Consider the following 26434-nt stretch of genomic DNA (forward strand, 5'->3'; position numbering starts at 1 on the left):
CGTCTTTGTGACCCCCCCCACCCTTTCATGCTGGTACCCGCACGTGCTCTGTTCACACACTGGGGGCAGCTTTGCATGATCTCAGCTGACAGGCGCCCTCACATAAAAATTGTTTGGAGGCTACTTGCAATAAATCTAACCAATGGCTTGTATCGCTGCCTTGCTAGAGGAGGCACATTTAGAGACACTGTTTATGGAGCTCCATGAGGCTCTCAATGCACCTATAGATGAAAGCAGATATTAAATGGGCTAATAAAGATCTAAGCATGAGGAGGGAAACAGGGAATGATAGCCTACCACCTGAATTTTATCCGGAATATGGTGCACTATTGTTCCCACCGTTAATGACTATATACAGAGAGCCATTGATGAAAGGCATTCTCTCAGAGTTCCTCCGTGAGGCTAACAGCGGTTTTACCTAAGCGAGGGGAGGACCCTTTGGACTGCGAATCGTACAGACAGTTGTCTATGATAAATGTAGGCAACTAGATATTAGGGAAAATATTGGCCAGGTGGCTGGCGAAGCCGGACACGACCCTGATCCATATGGAACAGGCAGGGTTGGTAGGGGGGGGGGGATGTACGACAACCACAAATATAAGTAAAGTCTTTATTATAATGGAACATGCCAAGAGTATTGGGGAGAAAAGTGCAATTGTTAGCTTAGATGCTCATAAGGCATTCAACACTGTGGACTGGACCTTTGTGAGGCAGACACTGGGTGTGTATGATCTGGGACATGAATTCCTGAAATGGGTTTATCTATTATATACTGGATGTATAGCAAGGGTACAGGTGGGGCACAGACTTTCAGACAGATGGTCAGTGCAAAGAGGTACAAGTCAAGCAAGACCCTTTTGTTAATTTTTGCCTTAATAATAGAATAACTGGCGCGATTACTACGATTCAGACACACCCAGGAGGGCATTGACATTTAAGGTAGTCACACGATTATATCACTCTATGCCGATGATCTTTTTGACCATAAGAGACCCGGAGGATACCTGGGGATGAATAGGGAACACAACAAACAGAGGTGGGATACCAGTTTGGTTTCACACTTAATGTTACCGCGATCAATCCTCTAACCAATTAACGATAGTATACAAGAGGGAGGAAAGAGCCTTCACTTGCACGTACAGACCACTGCTTTTCGATACTTGGGAATCCATGAGTACTGTTCTGGAGGAAGTATATGCCTGCATTGTTTCCACGTTACTGGACTACAAAAATGGCTATACTTCCTGTTGTCTCTAATGGGTCACATTCTTAGTAAAAATATTTATGTTACCCAAGGTACTCTAGGTGCTGCAACACATGCCTATGAGCATTCCGGATTCTTATTTCCGCCAGCTAGACAAGCTGCAATGGCTGTTATATTGGGGGGCTGGAAGAGAAAAAAAATTGCCCTAGATACCTTGAGGCTTCAATGGGATGAGGAGGATGCAGACCCCAATTTCAGTGCTTACCATCAAGCGATGAAATTGCAATATGTGGTCCCCTGGTCTGACACCACAGTACCTGATGCAATATTAGGATTATAACCTCAATACGATCATTGGGTTATGGGGGACCGCTACCAAGATGGAGAGTAGTGAATACATAGATCTGCTGCAGCTGGTCCCATGGCACACGGTGCTGTTTCCGAGTGATTCGGGTTTTGCGCTGATGAATGACAGTACACCTCAATATCTGGGTGATTAGTATAAAGAGGGGAGATTGTTGCGGTTTGTGGACTTCTGTACCAAATGGCAGGTTGCGAATATATATTTTCTGATTTATGAGGGAATTGCAGCAGCCGTTCGCAAGATGCGGCTGGACTACCTCCAGGAGCCTGTTGCACACCCGGTTAACCAGGCAATGACAGTTGTTAGAACTCCTACCCAGACGGCTTCAGTTAATGTAGAGGTTACGGTTGTCTTGCTAGTTCTAGATAAGCCATTTATCATTTTACAGAAATCTCTTGAATTTTTCATTTTACTTGTATATAGTGTTTTTGCCAAGAGTGCTTGTTTTAGTTGAGATTGTTCTACCCAAATTAACCTCCTCCGGTCTTAAGAAGTACTTTTTAATTTGGAACGAAGGACTGTTTTATCCGGCCACTTCTTTACCTGTCTCAGTAGTCTGCTGTGATTTCTTTTTAGAAGGCTACTTGAATAGGATAGTTTAATTCTGTGTATTGTCTTAACTTGACTGCTTAGTTGTTTAATTTTTTCGATGCATAGGTGGAAATTAATTTCTTTATTAAAAAAGTGCTCATTTTTCAATTGCAGTAAGAGTATCCCCTTCAAAGCTTACCTCAACTAATTTAAGTGCATTTTTCATAATAGGCGCTTTGGAGCCTTTGTTCCAGTACAATCTCCTATAATTTCCCGTTCCAGTCTCGTCAGGAAGTGTTTTTAATTTCTGAGGTTGAGAACATTGGAGTTTAAGCTTGATTATTTGTTGGCCATGATCACTTCCATATGTTTTTACAACCCAAAAGGATGATATAATCTGGAATAAGTTCAGGGATACTATTGAATAGTCTATTCTTGATTTATGGACGTGTGCGTGGTGAATCCAAGCTGGTTGTACGTCTTATGGGAACCTACCATTTAATGCCCTCAGTCCCAGAAATTCCAGGTCTTTTACAAGCATCTTACCGACTACTCCTACTGATGCTTTATTTTCCGGGATTAAAGATTGTTGAGTAATCGCCCATAGGTGGTCCTGTAGCAATATTTCTTCCTCTCTGGTGTACATAAACATCAGGTTCATGTAAGGTCACCCGAAATATTCATTCTGGTATGTATCTCCTCATTCAATTTATGTAGTATAATATTTGTAAGGTTGGTGGCCAAAAACTTCGTAGTTATGGAGTCAGTATGTATATAGACGTTTATTAGAAACAGAAGTTTTGTTTTTATGACTTGTAATTTATTTTTACTATTAGAATGTTGTTATTTGTGACGACTTGTTCATTTTCCAATTTTAGGTCTATTGAAATAAATGTTGCAAGTCCCCTACTGGGTCGCCCATGTTTACTTTGTTTAATTGCCAGTACAAAATACTGTGTGATATCTTAACATCAGGGATTGGGTTGACCAGGTTTCTTGCAGCAGAAAAATCTGAAAATTACTTGACATGGAGGTAAAGTGCACTTTTTGAATCTTGGCTTGCACCCCATTTATATTCCAAGAGCATATTCTTATTGTTTCCCTTCGATCTGGTCTTTTTTTCTCTAGGGCACCTGGGCTTTTCCTGTCAGGATTGTGTTACCCCATGCAGAGCTGCTGTCAACCATCCTTGATTTAATTTTTATAGATTTTTCTTCTTGGGTTTGAATAGCACTTGTTGATGGTAGGTTAGTTGTTTTGCCAATTGGGTTTCTCAGTATTAAGAATACTTGTCCCCCCCCCCTCCCCCCTCCCCCCCCCCAGTTTGTGGTCAAGTCTCTCTGGTAAGGTAAATGGGATTGGATATACAGTTTGTGAGTGCCTGTTGATTTCTATACACCAGTTTAGGAAGGTTTCGTATTCCTGGAAGATTAATTCTAGTTAACAGTTAGAATTCAATGTTACCAATGTCCGTTCTTGGTTATCTTCTTTATAAGGTAGAAAGTCAGTGGATTCTATACTTTCACTTGTGATCTTAACTAGCGATGGGATCGCTTTTAAGAGCTCTAAAATGTTTGCCCCATTCAAAGGGTCATGCTGACCCCTGGACTGGTAGTCTGGTTTAAAAATAAATTGGCTCATTCCTGCATTATGCTTGTTGATTGTTCTCTTTTTTTTCCGCCTACTTGAAAGGTTGTGTATTCTTTTTTTGTTGAGACCAAGTGCTGGTTTGTTGACTAACATTTGAAGTAGTTCCGCATGAGTGTCAACTATGTTTCTTCTAAAACAACGTTTAGGAGATTGTTGAATCTTAATCGTTCTTTGATTTGGGAATTCTATATTATATCCGTCCAAATTCTTACACTGTACATCCTCAGTTTTTTGCTGATGATTCGATCTTCCTAGTTTATCAAATTGAAAAGAAGTATCCTGTTTTGTGGGGAAGTTCCCATCTTTTGTTGGTCTGCCATGCCGGTGGCGAGTGGGGCCCGCCAGGTGAAAACACAGGCTGCACCCGGAACTAACCGGGCCGCCTCCGCGGACCGCCTGTGGCACTCACTCAGCGACGGCCGACTGTCGGCAGTCACACTTGGCCTTACACTTATGCTCGCGGCCTCGCCAGGGCGGTCGAGCAGTGGAGCCACAAGCGAGAGTAGCAAGCAGGAGACCCTGAGACTGGGAGCTTGGAGGTAGCGGGAGCGGCTGCTCTCCTTTGCCATTGCCTCGTCCCGCCCCTGCATCTGCGTCAGCATCCACCAAGCATCACCAAGATTCCCAGCATCCTTCCCATAAATTGCTAGGGACATATATGGCCAACTGGGTGAGAGACAGCAAGGAGTTAGAAAGAGGTAGAAAAGAGATGTTGCGCTCCAAGAATCCTGCGTAGTGGAGTGAATTGTGCAGTACGGAGTACAGCTCTGAGATTAAAAAGTACCTTCTGTCTAAAAAGACTAGCACTGAACCGGACATTGAAGTTACTGTGTCTGCTGACTGACTGCGAAGTTCTGAGCGTGTGCCCACGACCCACCCCCAAACTACCTCCCGAGAAGCTTGTGCCATGCTTGTCCTCACAGCCATGAGAGTCAAGTTCAGAAAAAGTTGCACTTGGCCCAGTTGCAGAGCCATAATATTTTGGTCTCCAGAACACCAGTGGCATATGGCCTCAACCTAGAAAAGGGAACCTCCTTTTAAGGTCAATTAGGTCTGGGAGGTCTCCCAGACCTATATGGTTATTAGGGACAATGGTTGGGGCCAGTTGTCCCTGCATGCCCTGTGCCCCGTCCCATGTCCCTAAGTAGTCACTACTTAAGGCACTCTCTGATGCGGTCAATACAACAACTTTTAAGGTTAGAGCAGGGTAGGAAGATGGAGGGTTTCATCTGAGGAGAATAGCTTGTGGACCCTGCCAGCTCCTCTCAACACGGACTGATCCCTCTCAATTGCAGGCACCTTTCAGAACACTGCGGGCTCTTCCACTCAACACTGCTTTGTTTTCCAAACTACCTGCCCTCAGGATGGAAGATCAGGCAATGATTATATACCCGGGCAGGTGCATGACTAAGATATCTTTTCTGGTTATTGTTGGGGCTTCCCAGTTCTTCAATGGGTCGTTAGATTGCCAGACTTTCTTCTGGATGGTAAAACTGCATCCTTCCAAATAGTCTTTTATCACTTTCATTGAAGCGTAAAGAAATCCATTTAAGCCCCTTGCTCTATTGTGCGGAGCACGTGTGCTCACCATTCTCCTCTAGCAGAAACGTCAACTGTCAGATTTTCTTTATCCTTGTCCAGCATCTTGCCTGACAAAAGGAACATCATGCAGAACCACATTCATTTAGGAACCACTGGTTAATAATAATAAAATAACATGAAATGAAATGGCATTGCAAACTGTGCAGGAGTCAAAATAAAAGGAGCACGGTGGTGCAGGCAGCCTTAATTTATATTTTCCATATGGAAACCATGAGGACCATCACAGCAAGTAACCTTCTCCTCTGCCAAGCTCACTTTGTTGTGAACTCCCCGGACCACCACAGAATTTTTTTTCCGCAGCCAGCAGTCTGCAGCCCCAATCAATTTCAACTTGGTTCATGGAAGCAGGCTCCACCGGTTGCTAAAAGAAATATTGACATTACTGAAGGCACACTCCTCATTGCCTTTATTTCAAAGTGTGATTCACACAAATCACTCTGAACTCCAAAGCAATGCCCTTCCCACTTAGTCTACCCCGATGTTCAATGTGTTTGTTTCCTGACTCCGCAGTGATTTATGTTTCTGGGCGTCATTATAGACTTAATTTCATACCGCTGGTTCTGCTACCCAGTTTTTACTATGCAGTGATTTATGTTTCTGGGCGTCATTATAGACTTAATTTCATACCGCTGGTTCTGCTACCCAGTTTTTACTATCTGCTCCTTGTGCCCCATTTGCGCAGTCTCACGTTCGTTCTATTGTCTTCTCAGCCCTGAAACTGTGGCAAGAGCTACCTATTTGCATCAGGGCATGCCAATCCTATCTGTATTTAAAAGTTTAGTGAAAGCCCACTATCTTTCATTAGTTGTTTTAACTTTTTTTTTTTTTAAACTGACCCTCTAGAATGAAGTGCTATAATTAAAGAAATACGAACATCACACCCTCCCTGCTTCTCCTAAAGTCTGCACAAATTTGACTGGCTGCCCACAAAGAGGAGGCCATGATTCTAACATCAATGACTAGTTGAGACAATACAATTCACACAACAAAAAAACAAAAAAAGGGAGGTTTCTCATACAACGATTCCCTTCCTTAGGTCAAGAAGGTTTTCGCAAAGTAGATTCTTCCCCTCGATATATCAATTCCTAAACTGAGATGGGACAAAATTCGGGATGCTCAGTTAATGACGTCATCTCATGCACACTTAAGTTGCAGAAACAGATGGGGGGGTGGGGTAAATGGTCAGGGTTTGAAACATCAGTCGAGCATGAAATAAAAAAAGTGAACAATTCGAATTAAAATTAATGCAATTACAGGTGAAATTTTAAATGCAATAATGCAATTAAATGAATATGAAAATATCCAACTCAATTGTTTCATACAGAGGGAGCCCCTTGACTTTAGTGCCCAGTGCGACGCAAAGAGTCGTACCTCCCTAAAGCCGGCACAGCACTGCCACCTCTCACACATTCCTGAATTTCCCAGGCAGCTGCTACTCTTGTATGTCACCAGTTCCATTTGCCTGTCAAGATTGTCATATCATACTTCCCACGAAGGGTCCACCTAGCTATTGCTCCAGGATATATCAATGCTCTGCCCCCCCCCCCCCCCCAACACCACAGCCCAAGTCAGCTACATCAATTTCTTCCAAACTTTTCTCCCACTATGCCTTCAATTTCTCTAAAGTGTGGATGGCCATAGATGCCCCCTCCCTTTCCAATAATCTATTACCCAATGTGGTATGCTCTAGCAAGTCTTCCCTGGTTAAACATATCTACCCAATGCATAAAGCAATTGTTGATATTTAAAAAACTGGGTCTTAGACATGCCAAGATTAAAAAACGATAACATTTGAATTTTAACCCCATATGTTCCACAATTTAGTGATTCTCAAAAGGTTCTATTCAGCCACCTACCTCGGTTTTTGTGTCAGCCTCCATTTCCAGCCAATGTTGGACCCCATTACTCTCCGTGTCCTTGCAACCATTGATGTTGGGTTAGGAAAGGATTCTGCTAGTTTTGGTCCATAAAAGCAGTGCAGAAATCCCTTGTCCCCTATCCTATATCTGTACATCTTAAGCAAGGGCTCCTCCTACGACTAAAAGGCCTATCCACTGACAACCATAAGATTTGCTGATAAATAACAGTTACATTTATCCAGGATCGAGATTCAACCATCATACGTTTCTATATAGAGTGTATGTCCTACCCCCCCCCCAACCCATAAGAATCCATAAAGAATATCTTCCATCTCTCAGAAAAAGGCATCAGGGACTCAGAAGTGAGGGTTCTGCAATATATATAGCAACTCGGGAAATTAATTTAATCATATTGATTAATGCTGCACAAGCAACAACAGAAGGTGCATAATCTTAAAATCCCTTTCCTAAAATGGCCGAAAAGGGACCCTAGATCAAGAGAATATAATCTTCTGTCGCATATATTCTTAAAACCTTCTCTTTGGACCCAAAAGGGAAAATATGCCGGTCTCACAGACCGCAAGCCATGCACAGGATAAAGGACACACTTACACCAGTTGATTTTAATTCCACAAAATTACCTACATTTCTGATAGATCTTAAGAAGCTATATATTTGTGTCACCCAGAATCATCACTAATATATATAGTTTTTGTTTTTTTACAGGAACAACGTGAAATTGAATTCTCGAAGATAACGAAACGCTCGCAATACAATTCTAAGAATTGAATTAAGGACGCTATACATACAAACCAAAATAAGAAATCCTTATAACACCATGTCAGACCATTGGACCAAACCGGAACAATTGTTGAAAAACATGTTAGATGACGAAGGAGAACTCACTGCGGCACACAGCCAACAAAGCACTAATAAACAGGATCAATGAATACACCGAGACAACTGTTGAAAGAATTGGAACAAGCGGGATAGTTGAAATTAACAAATGGTGGGAAAGTATCACTTTATAGAAGTGTATTGACTGTACGTGGGTACCCAGAGGCTAACGAATCTTTGTTTTGCCCACCCTGATTGACTTCGACCCAGACCTTCTGGCGAAATGGCAATCAGACACTAATAAATGCTCCATGAAATTGATTAACACGCTGATCTTACATGCGGAAAGGAGATTAACGCAAACCATGGAGAAAGTAAAAGAACTGGAGAAATCATTAGAAAAATTTATAGAGACACCGGAGGACAATAAAGCATTTGAGGACTTGGAGAAAATAATTGGACAAACGAGGAAGAAGTACAAAACAAAAAAGTATTAAAATTCCAGCGTGATAAAATAGATTACGCTACAGGAAGAGTATATACCTTTGCCAGAAAATACGATGCCAACTACAAAAAACAATCAATGTATCGGGCATTGGACCCTGAAACAGCACGGGCGGAGGCCACTAGAATGTCCAGTGCTGAACGCTCAGAAGTGAGCTCAGGAGATGAAGGGCTACCGACGGGCAGATTGGGATTGGATTTTTCCGGGGAGATGCGTCTCGTGAGAATGACAACAAGAGGAGGAGGTGTCCCCAAAAAAATGGAAAACCAATAAAAAGAACCAGACGGGGATGCAAAAAACAAGCCCAAAAAGTTGAGCGATCCAAAGAAATAAAGAACCTACCATTGGATCACAATATCCAACAACAAGAAAACAACTTAGTCATTAATCTCTCCTCCAAGAACCTGACAAAAAAAAATCTAAATTTACTGAACAAAGGATTAACGTTCTGCACTTCCAACAACATGGATTTAGCAATGTCTAGGGTAGACTTATACCTATTCCGTCGCAAACTAAAACTGAAAAAATATTTCGCCACAATACTAACAAGAGCGACGGGACATCAAAACCAAGAAACTTTGACACCACTTACCCTCAACGATATCATGCCATTAACAACATTACACATCTTAGAGTCTGAAAACAACATGGATGTACCTTTTGTAATGGAAAATATGACAAACACACAAATTTGTGAAGAGATGGCCATTACAACTCATATGTCTATTAGCAGTCAATGCAAAACTATATCTAGATTTTGTCCACAATTACCAGCTGGTAATAGAGTAGATGTTTTCCAGGAACTCATGACAGAGGAACTACGCACCATCTACATCAAAGAGAAGAAAAAGAACCAACACAGACTTGGAAATATGACCCATGATGGGCCTTGGACGACCTAAGAATAGACGACAAGATCGCCATAAAGCCCTCCAATAAAGGGGGAAATATTGTGGTTATGGACGCTCAAAAATATCACATGGAAATTAAGCGACAACTGAACCATCTGTCAAACTACGAAAGACTAAAAGATGATCCAACACCTTTGATTATGAACAACTTCCACAAGATGCTTCAAGATTGGCATCGAGGTGGGCTACTAGATGAGAATGAGCTGGATTACCTTCTGATAAAACATTCTTTCACATCAACTATCTATGTCCTACCAAAGGTACTTAAGAGCTTAGATAATCCACTGGCGCGCCCAATTGTCAGTTCCTGTGGCTCATTAGTAGAAAACACCTCGAGATTTTTGGATATCTTTTTATTCCCATATGTACAAGATCTACCATCCTACATTAGAGACTCAATGGATTTTTTAAACAGAATCGCCAACATACCCTGGAAAGAGGAATATACTATGATAACCATTGATGTGGTATCATTGTATACTTCGATCAGGCATGAAGATGGGATCAAAGCCTGTGAGTCTTATCTTCAATCAAGATCTTTATATGTTCTCCAACAGACAAACATAATACTGGAAAAGCTGCACTTTTGCCTCACGAATAACATCTTCATTTTTTATAAGAAATGTTATAAGCAGAGCAAAGGCACAGCAATGGGGACTTCCTTTGAGCCCACATACGCCAACCTCACAATGGGCATGTGGGAGGCAGAACAAATTTGGTCAGACAAGAACAAACAGATGATAGATGATAGAGAACATTGTACTTTGGGTACGTTACATAGATGATCTGTTTTTAATCTGGCAGTGAGATACAGAGGAACTAATTACCTTCCTAAAGAGTCTCAATGACAATAGCTTTCAACTCCAATTTACATACAACATCAACAAGACAGAGATAGACTATTTGGACATACATGTTTATATAAAACATCAGAGAATGTGCACTTCACTCTTTCGAAAAGGTACTGCGTTCAACAGCATCCTAACAGTGCTCACCCCAGATGTTTAAAATGGAGAGTTCCAAGTAGAGAAATCCTAAGAGCACGAAGGAACTGCTCGAAAGAACCAGAATTCCTCTTACAATTGGATCAAATGTACAACAGATTCTTGATCAGAGGATACCCCATTACAGTACTAGAAAATGCTAAATCAAGAACCCTGAAAAAGAAAAGAGAAGCTTTACTATATCACAAGAGAACAACCTTGGGACAGAATGATGACTCTGAGATTAACAAAGTAAGATACATAACACAGTTTAATTCCTCAAGCAACACATTAAGGAATGCGCTCCAACATCATTGGAAAATCTTGAGAAGGGATGACGACCTAAAGGAAGTTACGTCTGATCATCTTAATATAACATATAAGAAAGCGCCCTCTCTGGGAGACATCCTCACACACAGCCACAATCAGAGAAAAGACCGAGGTGGCAGTAAAATGCAATGGTTGATAGCGAAAGGATATTTTAAATATCCAAAATGCAAAGCATGCAAACATGGCCTGAACCAACAGAAAACGAACACTATGCTGGGCGAGCAAAAGACCATGGATCACCTGCGAAACCACACATGTGGCATATGCCCTAAAATGCAAATGCAGAAAAGAATATATAGGAAGTACTGTGAACAAACTAAAACTATGCATTCTACAACATCTAAGGGCAATCAAGAATAAAGACTTTGCATATGCAACTGCCAAACACATCTGGAAAGAACACAAAGGAAACTGTGATAATCTAAGGTTCTATCTATGGAGTAGAACATATCCCACCCAACATCAGAGGTGGAGATAAGGATCTACTATTAAGGAAAGCAGAATCTAAATGGACCATCATGAAAGGGACGGAAATACCATGGGGACTTAATGCAGATGCAGAATTGCACAATTTTTTATAAATTCATGTTCTGAGTAGTAATTATTATCTATCTCTCATAAACCTGGAAAACAATCTGAATGAGTTTAACAACAAAAAATTATTTTTAGATAGATCTTTTCTACTGTATATACCTTGGTTCAAATTCTATTTGAGTTGTTTTTTAGCCAGCATTTGCACTTTAGGAAGACAATTGGGTTTCACGCTAAGTAATGAATATAACACCAAGTCTCTATCATAACGTTAATGAGTAATATTAAGAACCTAGATCAGACCCATAGTTGTTTCATAACTTTTTGATTGAGAGAATTTACATATAATGTTTAACTACGATTTAGTTATTAAGTGGTAATGAGGATTTGCTTAACTAACTAAAGTGAAGAGTGCAATTTATTTAAAGGTCAAATATAATAAGGTACTTTGCCAATTCTCGGTAATTTTGCACCTTAAAATTTAGACCTATCTCTTCCATCACATTGGTACTAGCATCTCTGCACATCTTTACTAATTTAACATTGACAATGTGAATAACTGTGAATTAGATAAAAATAGGTTTTTACTGTCATTTATATCTGAGGTACTTCACCATCCCTACAGTTTTACCTCATACTTTTACCTCATTTGCTATATTTGCACATACATTTTATGCACATCTCTTAAATATTGACAATTTCAATCATTATATGTCATGAAAACAATAGGGTGGCAGGGCAATTTTAAAAGGTACTTTACCATCCTTTTACTGCGTCTTTAAGTTTAAATTCCCTATGGTTCTGATTACAAAACAGCATCTCATTTTAGGTACTTCACGACTTAAAGACTATGTGATCAAGTTAAAAACTCTGTCTTCGTAACACAAGTGCTTTCTTACAATGGCTATGATTTACTGTTCGATTGTTATTATGAATTACTGTTCCTTTAAAAGATGCTTTTAATTTGGGATGCTTTTTTTGTAAATGAGGGCGGGTCAAACCAACCTCTTTATAAACACCCTGCACTTGTAATCACATGACCCGGATGAAGGCCTCTGGCCAAAACGCGTAGATCGTTTGTTTGTTTCCTGATGCACTTGGCACGTTTTAAATGGAGAAAATAACAAAAAATAAAACTATGATCGCTGAACAACTATAACTTGCCCTGGCTTTTCTGATGTGAGTGCTGCCTTTCTGTGTCCCTCTGGGATTTTGGTGTAAACTACGGCATATGGAACGGGAGCCAGAGATGGTGGTCATCAAGAGTGGTGTGAGGCATGAAGAGAGCAACATTTGCCCACTTGGGAATTTCATTTTTTAATTCTTGCCTTGAACACGGCGACTCGCAGGAGGAAAATTGACACTACAACTACCATGAGGCCACGGTGTGGCAAAGCCCAGTGGGGCGGGAATCGTGACTTTAATAGGTGCCTGAAACTGCCGCAGTTCATTAGCAGCGAAATCCTTTGGCCCATGAGGAAGTCCTGCCATGCATGAAACGCGTTGGGCGGGCTGGACATTTTACAAAGAAGTGAGGCTTCCTTTCCTGCTTTCATGCCTCAACCCTCATTTAATAAAGTGTGGCAACTGTGAAACCCGTTTGGGCCTCTCCTTATTGGGCGAAAAGTTGGATTGATATGAAGCGGTCACGCCTGGGCCGCAGAGAGAGCCCAGCTGCGGTTGCAGTCCGGCTGTGGTGCCGAAATGCGCTACGGAATATGGAACGGGGGCCAGAGATGGTGGTTATCAAGAGTGGTGTGAGGCATGAAGAGAGCAACACTCGCCCACTTGGGAATTACATTTTTAATGTTTGCCTTGAACACGGCGACTCACAGGAGGACAATTGGCACTACAACTACCATGAGGCCACGGTATGGCCACGCCCAGTGGGGTGGGAATCGTAACTTTAATAGGTGCCTGAAACTGCCTCAGTTCATTAGAAGCGAAAGCCTTTGGCCCATCAGGAAGTGCTGCCATGCACAAAACACGTCGGGCGGGCTGGACATTTTACAAAGAAGTGAGGCTTCCTTTCCTGCTTTCACGCCTCAACCCTCATCTAATAAAGTGTGGCAATTGTGAAACCAGTTTGGGCCGCTCCTTGTTGGGCGAAAAGTTGGATTGATTATATATTAAAAAAATCATAAAAGCGATGTTTTATCTTTCCAATGTGGACACCATCTAGTGATTCTAACCAGTACAGCCATGCATATCTGGCACACCAATTGTTCCAAGATCAGAGCAAAAAGCACTGCAGCTTGTTACATCTCTTAAGCAGAAAATGAAAAAGCAGCACCATCTTTTCGCTACCTTTTGTCAGTGGCCTGTTTTACAAGACTAACATCCACACAAGCATCCTCAGGCCTACACCCATCTTTCCTCAATACCAAAATCACATATGGGCAAATCACCAAATCAAACATCTTATCAGCGTCTAGTGAAAGTGGCGCTTTTGGTTCATCCACTCAGTGCCTCCCCTGACATTTCTGGGCAAGTGGTCTTCTCAAATTCAATCTGGAGGATCATAGCCACCAGATGAATTGATCCCAAGGCTTTTCCTCCTTTTAAAATCAAGGAAATCTAAAGACTTATGTCGTTTCTTCTCTCCTATGTCATGAAAGGAATCAGTGAGGAACAGCACTATTTGACTGTGTAGCTTTTTAAACCAGTCCAGCAGAAGTCATGCGGTCCCAGTCTTTCCCTGATCTGAAGTTCCTATAGCATAACCCTAACTTCATCTTCCGCAACTTCCTGACCTAAGAACTTTCACTTCTCACTGAGAGATCTGCTTAAAGGTCCATTATTGAGTGTTGTAGGTTGGTGCTTCTGGAGTCATGAAGGACCCTCATATCTCCACTCTACCAGTAACGAATTTCCCAGTACAGTCAGACTCTTGAGATCCATATATTCTCTGGATCCTTTCTGCTCAGCCATGCCAGGAGTTTATTCTCTTTATTCTATGTCTCGTAAATCCATATCTATAACTCTATGAACCTGGATTAAGCCTCATCCTCTACTAAATACCATATTCATACTGTTTAATTTCCAGTGGTCTCTGCATTAACAAGTCCTCACCTTCACCAGAGACCTTACATAACGGGAAAACATCAGCCCTTAATAGCCCAGATGTTTCCACTTTTAGTATTTTCTTACCTGGTCAAATCCAAATTATATTATTATTCTATGCACCTCTTTTTCTTTCAATGTTTGTTCACAGTACCCCGTGAACTATGATTGCCCCGTGCTCCTCTAAGCAATCTGATTTGGCCGTGTTTACAGCATCTCTCAAACCAGTCCCACATATTCTCTGATCTCAGGAAGAGTCAGGATTTCCACTCTGCCAAAACTCAAAGCTTAGCGGAAAACTGCAACATGATTTTGGATTCAGATCTCTCAACCCCATCAAACCTCCAACTTTGTTTGTGCACATCCTGCAGGTTTGGAACACGTCTACCATGAAATCTGGAAACACGTCCATGCTAGAGCTTTCATAATGTATGGGAACAGTTGTCTGGACTCCTAAAGAATCACATCCCTGCCACAATAGTGGAGAACAACAGTGGCCCTCAGCGGATCACTGGGAAGCAGAGATAAAACAGAAGCCCAGTGAGTCCTCTCCATTGAAAAAAGCATAACGACAGACTTTTTGGCTTGGGTACCACCATCTTCCAATCTACAATAATTCCACACTTGCCGTTCTAATATACCTTAAAAGCATACGTTGTGAGCAACCTACATGCGCTGCTGCAATATCGCTGCATCAGACAATCATTTCACTGTATCCTTGAGTTGTCTGGAATCTGATAGTACATCAGGAAGATCTATTGCTCAAACTCCTTTTTTCATTTTCTGCAGGTCTCCACATGTGGGAGACTGAGCTCAAAGTTAATATTTTCATTTTGAGTTCTTACACTATTTTTGGGGCCACTGCACTCAGCACCACATCTCTGAAACAAAAAGCTCTGCCTCAGTCATTGCCTGCGTATGATCTATCTGAAAACAGTATAACAATTAATAAAATCAACATAGATTCATGCAATGATGATATCGGTGTTGTACTTGGGCTGTTTCTGTAGGACAGCCTTGCAATGCTACTACCAGCAATATGCATATACCGATTTTTGTTTAGGGAGCTTGTTCGATCTCTGCACAGCTTATGCATGAGCGAAGCTTAGTAAAACCGTTTGACTACAGACGTGAAAACAACTGCCACTGCCTGCAAAAAGTATGAAGGGGTATGATTTCAACCGAACACAATACTGTCCTGTAAATGGAACCTAAAGTTTTAGAGGTTTTTGCTAGTATAGACGGCACAGCTGATTAGGGGAAGTCTGGTTCGAATATATACCATAAAGATATAAAACATAGTTGAAGGTACACATACATTCGTGCAGCAGGTGGATTAAACAAGCAAGCTGCATTTCTGAAATAGAAGCCTGTAGTGTAACAGAATGCACACAGATCACGGAAACTATCCAACTGAACTGGAACCTGCAACTGACAGTCTCCGTGGTATGCTCAACTCACACCTCTATTGCTGTGTTTTCTCGAGCTATTTTCTTACAAGTACTAAGCCCTGAACGATAGGACACGTGTAAAGGCATTCAAGAATGTTGTTTACTTTTCAAAAGGCATGGTCCCTCCCACTTGAATCTCTTAAGACCCTCCTTACGACCAACCCTCCGGCAAACCCCCTCTGCACCGTCTCTGCCGTCCCACTTTATCTTTTTTCAATTTGGGTCCACTGCTAGGACCGTCGATAAGTTAAACACTTGTCTCTCATCCACCTGCCCATCACTTTAAATCTCTTTAGGATAAACTCTTCCAAGAAGCAGCATTGGCAACTTGGTCACTAAGGACAGCGTGTCCAATGTCAACACTGGCTATTATTGACATCCATGTAACGTCCCTTCACTCTTGGTCACCGTTTCTCACCTGGAGGCACCCGCCGAGGCTCACATTAAATCATGGCTCTTCGGAACGGAGATCCAGCCAGGGCGCCGCCATCTTTAGCGACGGAAAGAACGCGCGCATCAAAACGCACATCCGGTGTTCTGACAGACACTGCTTCTCCTAAAAAAGTGCTTCAAGGGCGTGGTTAGGACAGGAACGGAAGCACGCGCATGCGTAACTGCGAAAGGAACGCTAGCTGACAAAACATAAACATCGGTATAGTTTGTAGTAGGCTGTCGCTAAGCGATTAGTAGCAACCGACAGTCGAGGTTCATCTGGGGATACTATAGCACAGCTATTTGTGTAAGCGTTGGGGCTGCGAAATGGCACCCATGGCGGGGCAAGCAGCGAGGGAAAGTACAAGGGTTCCAGGTGGTGATCCGTATGGCGTCCAGATTTTCAATAAAAGAAACAAGCATTGGCATAGCCAATAGGTCTCGCTTTTGGGACCTTATAAGTATTTAGTTTTGCAGCACAATATCCTTGGTGCAACAACATCAGCTGTTGCATGGCTAAACCTTGTACCTTATAAGTGTTTAGCCATGCAACAGTTGATGTTGTTGCACCAAGGATATTGTGCTGCATAACTAAATACTTATAAGGTCCCAAAAGCGAGACCTATTGGCAATGCCAATTCTTGTTATTGTAGTGCCCTGGCACTGACTTGTGCACGATCTGTGCCAGCACAGAGAGGACCAATCCATTGCAGATGAGGGAACACCCCTCCTGGATTGTGAAAGGTGCTGCTGTGTAAGAAAATAGCTTGTGCTTGGGCCACGCACGCTGTGTAGTGTGGCCAGACAGAGCAGAAGCTAGAGGGATGGTGAAAGGTGAAGGGTTAAAGATCCTTCAGAGCCAGGTGCAGCTGTTCCCAGGGAGTGTTTCAGATAAAACACTGGCACTTCCGTGATACGAAATAAGGCGCAACCTTACGGCGCCACCTAGTGGCAAACCTGAAATACTACAAAAGAACAGAGCTGGTGAGTGAACTATGATTGTGCACACGTCACGACCATCAAGCAACGCGACTGATTACATTTAGTTCTACCACTTTGATACCTGCTCTTAAGAGGATTCTATGCTGACACCCTTAAATATGTCCAACATTTTTAGGTCTCGCCTGACCCAGCGCATGCGCTGGTCTGGCAAGACATTTAGTAGGTTGGCTTTGAAAGTGCTACCCACAGTTTTGTGCTGGCTACAAGCTTGAGTGCACAATGGCGTGCACGCGCACAGCTGCTCCTCGCATTCCCCCCTCCCTTCTCGCCCAGCCATCTGCCTTTCCTGCGCCAGCCTTCAGCACCATCTCCGCCCCTCCCCCCCGCTGCTGCGCGCGCATCCCTAGTGTGCTTTAGCGCTTCATCGCGATGGCGATGACTTTCGCTTTCAGAGTGATCGCGATGACTTTCGCTTTTACGGTCATGCAGCGTTACTTTTACTGCCTCGCGGCCAATGCTTGTTATTTCTGTATTTGTCCTTCATGGTGTGTCACTTCTGTGCTCAGTTATCAAATGTCATTTAAGAGCCACACGTATTCGTTGCGTTCTTATGCATATTGTCCTCGATCCTGGCTGCAGGTCCTTTAGTGTCACGAGTGTGATGATAAGCTAGTCCTGTATTATTATACAACGGCTTGCATGCTGGAATCTTCTGTCCTGTAGGAAAAACAAACAACTATTCAAGTCATGGAATACAAAGTGCTGCTTGCTAAAAATCCATCGGGGTCGAGGTGTCACATGGGATATGGTAAAGATTAGCAGTGCGTTCATTGTGCCGGCGAATTCCAGTGGGGTGACAGTGAACGCCAATGAGTTAAATCTCACAGTGGCTGTTGGCTGCGTTTTGTTTTCATTGCAAATGTAGACCAGGGTCTATTTCTGTCTGTATACATTTAAGTGGTGCATAAAGCAACACGTTATAGCTGTCAAGTGGCCTCACGTTACCCGTGACACCGTCATTCTGTTTTGGCATTCTCCCCGCCCCCAGCAAGATGAATTCTGGGTTTTGCAGTACACATTTTACAGTGTGTTGCCCTAGTTTCACATTAGTGCACCATACATCTCCTTGAAGGCGGCAGTTCTATTCTGGGACCGATTAGTACTACCTTACAGAAGAGCTGGCACACTTCGAGTTAAATATAGGAACACATTACTTCTGGACATAGAAATCCGAGTGTCTTACGTTTTTGTGGTGAGCCCTGAAAACTCATCCCTCATGCATCACACACACAAGCAAGCTTGTTGCCATACTTTGAAATTGTGTTTTCACGTCTCTCATGAAATGGCTCACATATAAAGGGAACAAGCAAATGCATAGCCAATAGGTCTCGCCTTTTGGACCTTATAAGTTTTTAGCCATTCAACAGTTGATGTTGTTGCACCAAGGATATTGTGCTGCATATCTAAATACTTATAAGATCCCAAAAGCAAGACCTATTGGCTATGCCAATGCTTGTTCCTATATGTCTACCATCTATCGGTAAACGTCCCATGGAGAGGAGTATGTTGTTTGAGGTTTTCCTAGCTCATGTGGAAGTATTAGAGGTTGAAAGGTATTTTCATCAGAGAAAGTTATCTCTAGGAAAGCCATGGCTGTGAATGACTCAAAAGATTCAGGTACCTTTGTATCCGCTGGGAAAATTATAAGTATTTGATTATGCAGTGAAATAAATTTCATATAAAAGGAAATTCAACACCATAATGGAAAGATACAAATTCTACTCAAGAAAGCCAGAAGATGGGAAATCAATAGAAGAGAATGTATTTTTTGCAGTTTTATATAGTGCAATTTTGACCTAAGGGCATTGGAGCACTTTACATGAGCTCCAGATTACATTACACAGGGTCAGTTTTTTTTAGTAATGAGGAAGATTAAGTGATTTGCCCAGAATCACAAGATGGTGAGCTGATGCCAGACGGGAACCTGGTTCCCCACTTTAAAAGTTGGCAGCTCATGCCTATAAGCCACATCATTTTCCCAAGTACGCTGCTGTACTTAGGTCCTTTGCAGCGATATGCGACTCTGAAAACATGAAATATGGTCAGATCAAAATGTATGTGAAGGTCAAAGCAAGACGGTCCAGAAAGGGCAGTGGGTGGGTTCAGATCTGACTGTCATTGGCCATAAATATGCATTTTTCACTGAACTAACACAGCGACAGTGATGAAGTTGTAAAAGAAAAGTTCAGGCGCCGAGTGTGAGAGGGAGGAAGGACGGACATGGCGGCCAGCAGAGTGGAGTCGAAGGGACCAACATACGAGACGCGCTCTGTGGTGGGGGAGGGGCAAAGTGCAGGCACCTAGTGTGAAAGGGAGGAAGGACGGACATGGCGGCCAGCAGAGTGGAGTCGAATGGACATCACAGGGTGTAGTGAAAACAACTGCCAAGTGATACAGAGACACTGAAGGCTCTCTCAGTATCACCAGCATATGTGATAAGCACTACAACATGGCACAGGCAGTTTTAAATAAAAAAGATTTTGCCTGCTAGTTTGAGTTGGACTGGTACAGAAAAAGAAAACTGTGGAACGGGAGGCGAGGGCTATAGGTAGTGGGGGTTGTAAGGAATCGCAGAAGGCGTGTTGGTAAAACCATATGGGGGATAAGTGTTGCTTTTGTAAAGCACTTCAATAGCTTCCGCTCGAGCTCATGCTACATAGAAAAAGAAGTAAACATGTAAAAAAGGACTAAAAACACAGAATAGTTTAAACATACAGGCATCACTCGCCACAAAACGCCGGCCCTCTCGTCAGCTCCGCATATCTGTTACTCAGAAGCTGCCTTCAGAAGAGTGCTGAACAAGTCACTCCAACTCAACGATAACAATTGAATACAGCTCTGACTCACGCGCTGCACTGCTGGTAATGATTATTAAGCGGCCGGCGAGGCGCCCTGCACAGCGTGTTTGTGCGCAGCACATGGCTCCTCCAGCCAGGCTGGAGTAAAAGTGGTCCTGGCTCTATGTGCACCCTTTTGCAGTGCATAGTTGTAACTTGAAGGCAGCTGCTTATAACATGCCTGCCTTCGTTGGAGCTGCAGGAGGGCACTCTGGAGAAGCCCAAATCCATTCAAACTTTCGGAGGGAGAACCAGCTTCGGTGGGAGGTGACTCTGAATGCTGGAGCCAGGAGTCCAGACTTCACCAGGAGGTGCTGGTCTGCTTTCCTGGCCGGTGCTTTGGCTCTGGAGCAAATGAGTCTGGGAGAGGAGGAGCGCAAAAGGGGAGGCTGAAACTGGCGGTGAGGAGCAAATGAGTCTGGGAGAGGAGGAGCGCAAAAGGGGAGGCTGAAGCTAGCGGTGAGAGTGGAAAGCTGCATCTAGCCCCTACTACCTCCCTGTTCAGTGTTAACGGAGTGTGGGCGGGGTCTAGGCATCAGCTCTCCCCATTGAAAATGAAAAGTGAAAGCCATATATGTTAAAACAATGCCATCAGCGGAGCACGTTTGTTTAAGAGCCTAAACAAACCAATAACCAGTGTGCCTCTCCCCCACAAAAATAAACGTGAATGCCGAGTGTGAAGAAAAAAATTGGCAGAGCTGGTTTGATTTCATTGCAAAACAAGTGGTGGGGGGGGGAGTGCACGCACGCATGCACACACCGAAGACAACTCTTGCAGCTTGGCGGGCTCGAGCCTTGAAGTCCGCCAGCGATGCGCTTGAGCAATTTGCTTAATGAGGGAGAGATAGGAAAGGCAAAAGCTTGTGGTCGGATTTCTAAAGTCCACTCTCTAAATGTCTCGCCAGGGCAACGCATGCGCTGGCTCAGGCGAGACCTAAACAAGCATTGGCATAGCCAATAGGTCTCGCCTTTAGGGCCTTATAAGTGTTTAGCCAGTGCTATTGACTTTGCCAATGTCTTCAAGCTGTGCTTTAGAGAAGTGTGGCTGCTGTGCAGCATGCTGAAAAGATAATAAAAAAGTGTCAGAAACATTTTTATTACCTTATATATGACCAAGAAGGCATTATGTACAACTGAACGACCATATTAAAAAAAGTATTTACAATAAAAAATGTCCTCAGTTTTCTTTTGTTTTTGCAATGCTGGCAACTTGTTTCTGCCTATTCCAATAGTTGTTTGTTAAAGCTTTTTTTTGAGGGGGCATAAACAATCAGAGGGTGAAGGTTGGGAACTAGTACCTGTATTATAACACTAGCAGCGGCCAGACGCTAGGGGAGAATCAACAGATGCCAGATTCCGAGAGCAGGCTGAGGTGGTGCTGAGTGATGCGGAGGTGGTAGCGGTGGTGGTGGTGGTGGTGACTGGTGTGGAGACGATGCTGAGGTGATGCTGAATGGTACTCAGGTCTTGCTGAGTGATGATGATGTGGTGGTGGTGTACTAGTGCAAAGGCGATGCCGAGTGATACTGATGTGGTGCTGAGTGATGCTGTGGTGGTGCTTAGTGATATTGTTGGGGCACTGAGTGATGCTGTGGTGGTGCTGAGTGATGCTGTTGTGGCGCTGAGTGATGCTGTGGTGGCACTGAGTGATGCTGTGGTGGCCCTGAGTGATGCTGTGGTGGCCCTGAGTGATGCTGTGGTGGCCCTGAGTGATGCTGTGGTGGTGCTGAGTGATGCTGTGGTGGTGCTGAGTGATGCTGTGGTAAATAATTTAATTACCGGGACTTAATTTGATACAGAAACATAATAAAAATAGCTCAATAAATAAGAGGCAGAATCCGTGGTATTAGAGGTTCGGAATGGGCTTTATTCCAATGGACGATTCGAATCGGTTGCTCCAAGTTCCATCACCACGAAGGTTCAGGAAGTGAAGTACATACATTATTGATAATTAATCACTTTTATACAATAGGCATTACAGTGAAGCAAATGCGAGAGGCGTAACAATTGATAGTGTAGATAAAACATACATACGTAGCAAAAGTAGGTGTAACTGGGTGTGACTAAAGAACGTCATCAGGTGTGATGTCATAATAGGGTGGTTCCATGAAAGAATTTCGCAATGTCAGCAGAAATACTTGGCAGAAATGTGCGCACAGCAGCATGACGTGTGATTGACGTGCAACTAGGGGGTGAAGGGGACTTGACATTTAGCTCTACATGTGGCGACAGATGTCTGGAGGGTCAAGTCAACCTAATCCCAAATCATATCTAACATCCTATGTTTAAAGAACTATGTTATCCAAAAGAGAGGTCTCTTAGAGTGGAATCTTATTCTATACTGACTATACTGACTGTTAGTGCGTGTACAAGCGTCTAAGTGTCTACACTAGATGCGAGGGCAGAAGTCTTCCATAATAATAAGGCTATGAATTACTTGCATAAAGACAGAGAAGCCGGGCCTTTGCTCGGTAGCTGGAAGAATGTTTACTTAAACTACTAGACAGGAATGCATTGGGCAGGGAGCGGAGCAGATAATTTCGAAGGTGAAATACAGTTTCTTGGCAGGCAACAGGCTGATGTCAGGCATCGTGAGCCGCGCAGGGAATGAGACAAAGTTCATGGTCACAGATGCAGGCTCAGACTGGAGCTCTCAGAGGCAGAAGGCAAGAAAAGCTTGATGACAGAATCAGGGACTACTCGCCTGAACTGTAAAATGGCATAAGTGAACCATATAAAGCCGGTGGCCTTTCATACTTAGGAATGGAATATCCAGTCTATTCATGGCGGATCTGAAAGAGGACATGTTAACGGTGGACGCACATGTATTTGCGTCTTCATAACTGGAACTGGAGGGAACATACATGTACTTGTGATTCATACATGAAACCGTTGGGGTCCAAGATAGGGGACATAACTGATCAGAAAAATCCATATTTCCACATTCCCTCCTTGTCCCCTACTTGCCCGTCAAGAGATATCAATCTTCATCAATCCATTGATCGGTTCATATAGCATCATTTGTTCTTCTTTTTTCTTCTGGGACGAACGAAATCTTGGTGATGGAATACACGATGTGGCACACAGACCACAAATCGCTGGTCCACATTGTAGGCATAGACAGCAACTGAATAGTATGAGAAAGCCAATACCTAGGAAGGATAGGACCTTCCATCCAAAGGTAGATAATACACTCCAAAACCAACCGGACCAAGTCCAGGTGCCTGGATTCTGGTGTATCTGGCTTACAATCTTATGAAGGCGAGTTATGGCTTTATATACAGATGGCGAATTTTCTGGTATGAAAATGCAACAACTTGATCCGATGACCCTACAAGCTCCGCCCCTATCGGCCAGGATGACGTCAAGGACAAGACGATTTTGAAGCACAACAATCCGCATAGCAGACTGTTCTTCTGTTAAATTGCCTAAGGCGGAAATAGTTTCGTTCACTACTGCTTCAAGGGTTCTAGTTAATCTACGTATCAACTTACTATTAGTAACGGTACCTATATAGGGAAAGAGACCTTTATTGAAATCTGTGTATTTTTCCCATGCTGTTTCAGTGTAATCGACTATTGGGAGATCTCTCCTTTCTCTATTGTGTACTAACTGAGTATTTCTGTGATAATCAGGAGGAGCTAGGAAAACAGGTGGCAAAAGGAATCTAATGTAGCAGGTACCATCCCAATCTAGAGGCAAACGTACATATGCCGTCTGACCACATATGAAATAGGAATGGCGGGAAGCTCTAAATGTAGACTTGCCCTGATCACTAAATTCTATTACAGTGGTGCATCTACTATGGCCCATATGTATGGAACCATTCTTTCTTACACATAATTCACCTTTTACTCGAAATACTGACATGGCGGGCAAAATTGGAGTAGCTTCGGATTCGATATTTAGGATCATAAGATTAGGCGTAAAATTACCTAATCCATAAACTTCATTTTCTAGATCAGTTCCTGTTCTCTTGGGAAGTCCCTCCTTGTTAGGGTAGCAGACTTTAAGTAAAACTAAGTTTAAATTTCCCCATACCCAGTTGTCTTGATAAACTGCAGAATTTGAATCTAGGGAATTAATTAAACTAAACCATGCTCCACAGGAGCCGTTGTGTGTGAATGGGTATGGAAAAAGAGGTAGAATTCCTTTATAATTCTGATAGGGAGGGAGTCGGCCACATATCCAACAATTTGTAGCATTGCTAACCTGATGGGAATGATGTAACATACTAATAAACGTATTATTGCGCAGCGCAAATCTATAAGACAACTCAAGCGGAGGTAATTCACTAAAAGAATGTTCAGCAGTAACATTATAAACATGTCTAGAAATAGGATAATATATGTGCAACAATATACTTGCAGTAATTATTAAAATACTTAAGAAAAACAAAATTAATAACGTCACTGTGCAATGACTATGCAGTGATTTACAGTACGCATGTCGTTTCAGCATTTTTCGGGTGTTTTCTCTATTCAGGTCTAAGGGATACATGTCAGAGACAAATTCAACCGCTTCACCTTGGAGAGGACTTAAACAATCAAATTGCCTGACTGGTTAGACCTGAGTTTTAGTTTATATTGTTCGTGATTACTAGATTCAACCAAAGGAAGTTTTGAGTCAATGGGTGAAGACACACGAGGTGTGGTATTTACATCCGATGGTAGTCCATGAAATTTCTTGATATGGCTTGAATGTACCCAGCCTTTCCTGCCTTCGATCTTCACGGCTGTCCTTGTGGTGAGCAAGACCAGTTGCGGCGACCTCCACCTAGGATCCAGCTGAGTCTTTCGATCAAAGTTCCTCACCAAGACCAGGTCCCCCGGAACTACGTCATGGGGTTTCACCTCAGTGTTGTCAGGAAAAGCTGCAGCTACCTGTGAACGACAAGATTGTAGTGCAGACATCAAGGAAGCCAAGTAATCTGTCAGCATATTACAGTCAATATCAGTTATTTTACGTGGTATAGGCGTCCCCCACATATTTGGTGGTCTGCCAAAGATCACCTCATACGGGGATAGCCCTGTTCGAGAGTGTGCTACCATTCTCATGTAAAAGAGTGCAACTGGTAACGCTACTACCCAGTCGACACCTTTCTCTCTGCATATTTTGGACAATCTAATTTTCAGGGTCTGATTATGTCTTTCCACGAGACCTGCTGCCTCGGGGTGTCGGACACAGTGAAACTTCCACTGATAACCTAACAAAAGTGAAACGTGTTTCATTAGTTCGGATGAGAACGGCTGGCCGTTATCTGAGTAGACAACACGTGGTAAACCGTATCGTGGGAAGAATTCTCGAACTAACTGTTTGGCAGTAGTCGGGGCAGTGTAATCTGAAACCGGGTATGCCTCTGTCCAACGGGAAAGAGCACAGACAACTACGAGAACATATTTGAATCCTCGACATCGTTCCATCTGGATATAATCCATCTGGAGGACTTCAAAAGGGTGATCAGGAGGCTGAAATCCACCCTGTTCTACGGGAATGCTTTTTCCTGGGTTGAACTGACAACAGATCATACAGGTACGAACTTTTTGTTTGGCTGCTGCTCGTAAATGTTTGTTGAACCAGATGTGTTGAATGCTGTCTAGCATAGCTTTTTCTCCTAGATGCGCTGGACTATGTATAGTGTTAATTATAACTTGGACCATTGAATCAGGAAGGAACCACACAGATTTTTTCTTCGTCATCCATCCTTGATCCGTTTGGATCCCTCCTAATTCAGTCCATTTCTTTATTTCGTCTGGAGTAGCATGTGTCTGTATGTCAATTACATCAAGAGTGGGATCCTTAACCGTCATACAATGTGTTGGCGTCGGGACTATTGTCTTTGTCATGTCGGATGTTTGAGTTTGAGCAGTCTGTTTAGCTGTTCTGTCAGCTAGATCATTGCCTTGAGAAATGATATCAGTAACTTTCGTATGAGCTTTACATTTCATAATTGATATTGCAGTGGGTAGATGTATTGCATCTAATAAGGCATGAATGAGGGGTCCGTGTTGAATGTGGGCACCGTGAGAAGTTAAATAACCTCTCTCTCGCCACAGCACGCCGAAGTCATGTACAACTCCGAATGCATAACGTGAATCAGTGTATATGTTGACTCTTTTATTTGTGGCTTGAATACAGGCTTGTGTCAGAGCGACGAGCTCTGCTGCTTGAGCGGACAAGGTATTTATGCAGTTTGTTTCAATGATTTCAGTGTCTGTTGTGACTGCGTAAGCGGCCACTAACTCTCCTGTACTTGTTCTCATACATGAACCATCTACATACAACGTTAAGTCTGGGTCTGACAATGGGACGTCTGTCAAGTCTTGTCTGGGTTTCGTTGTG

General features: G+C 42.9%; 1 protein-coding gene across 4 annotated transcripts in view; it reads right to left on the minus strand.

The window, feature by feature from the left end:
- The window catches only part of ZBTB17 (zinc finger and BTB domain containing 17), a 405882-nt gene extending 389510 nt beyond the window's left edge, over positions 1 to 16372 (minus strand). For all 4 annotated transcript variants that reach the window (XM_085609022.1, XM_085609021.1, XM_085609020.1 and 1 more), the window contains exon 1: positions 16240 to 16372. The gene's annotated coding sequence lies outside the window, so the exon portion shown is untranslated. The remainder of the gene's footprint in view (positions 1 to 16239) is intronic.
- Between the last annotated feature and the right edge of the window lie 10062 nt (positions 16373 to 26434).

The sequence above is a fragment of the Triturus cristatus genome, chromosome 1_2, assembly GCF_964204655.1.
Source record: "Triturus cristatus chromosome 1_2, aTriCri1.1, whole genome shotgun sequence".
NCBI classification, from domain to species: Eukaryota; Metazoa; Chordata; class Amphibia; order Caudata; family Salamandridae; genus Triturus; species Triturus cristatus.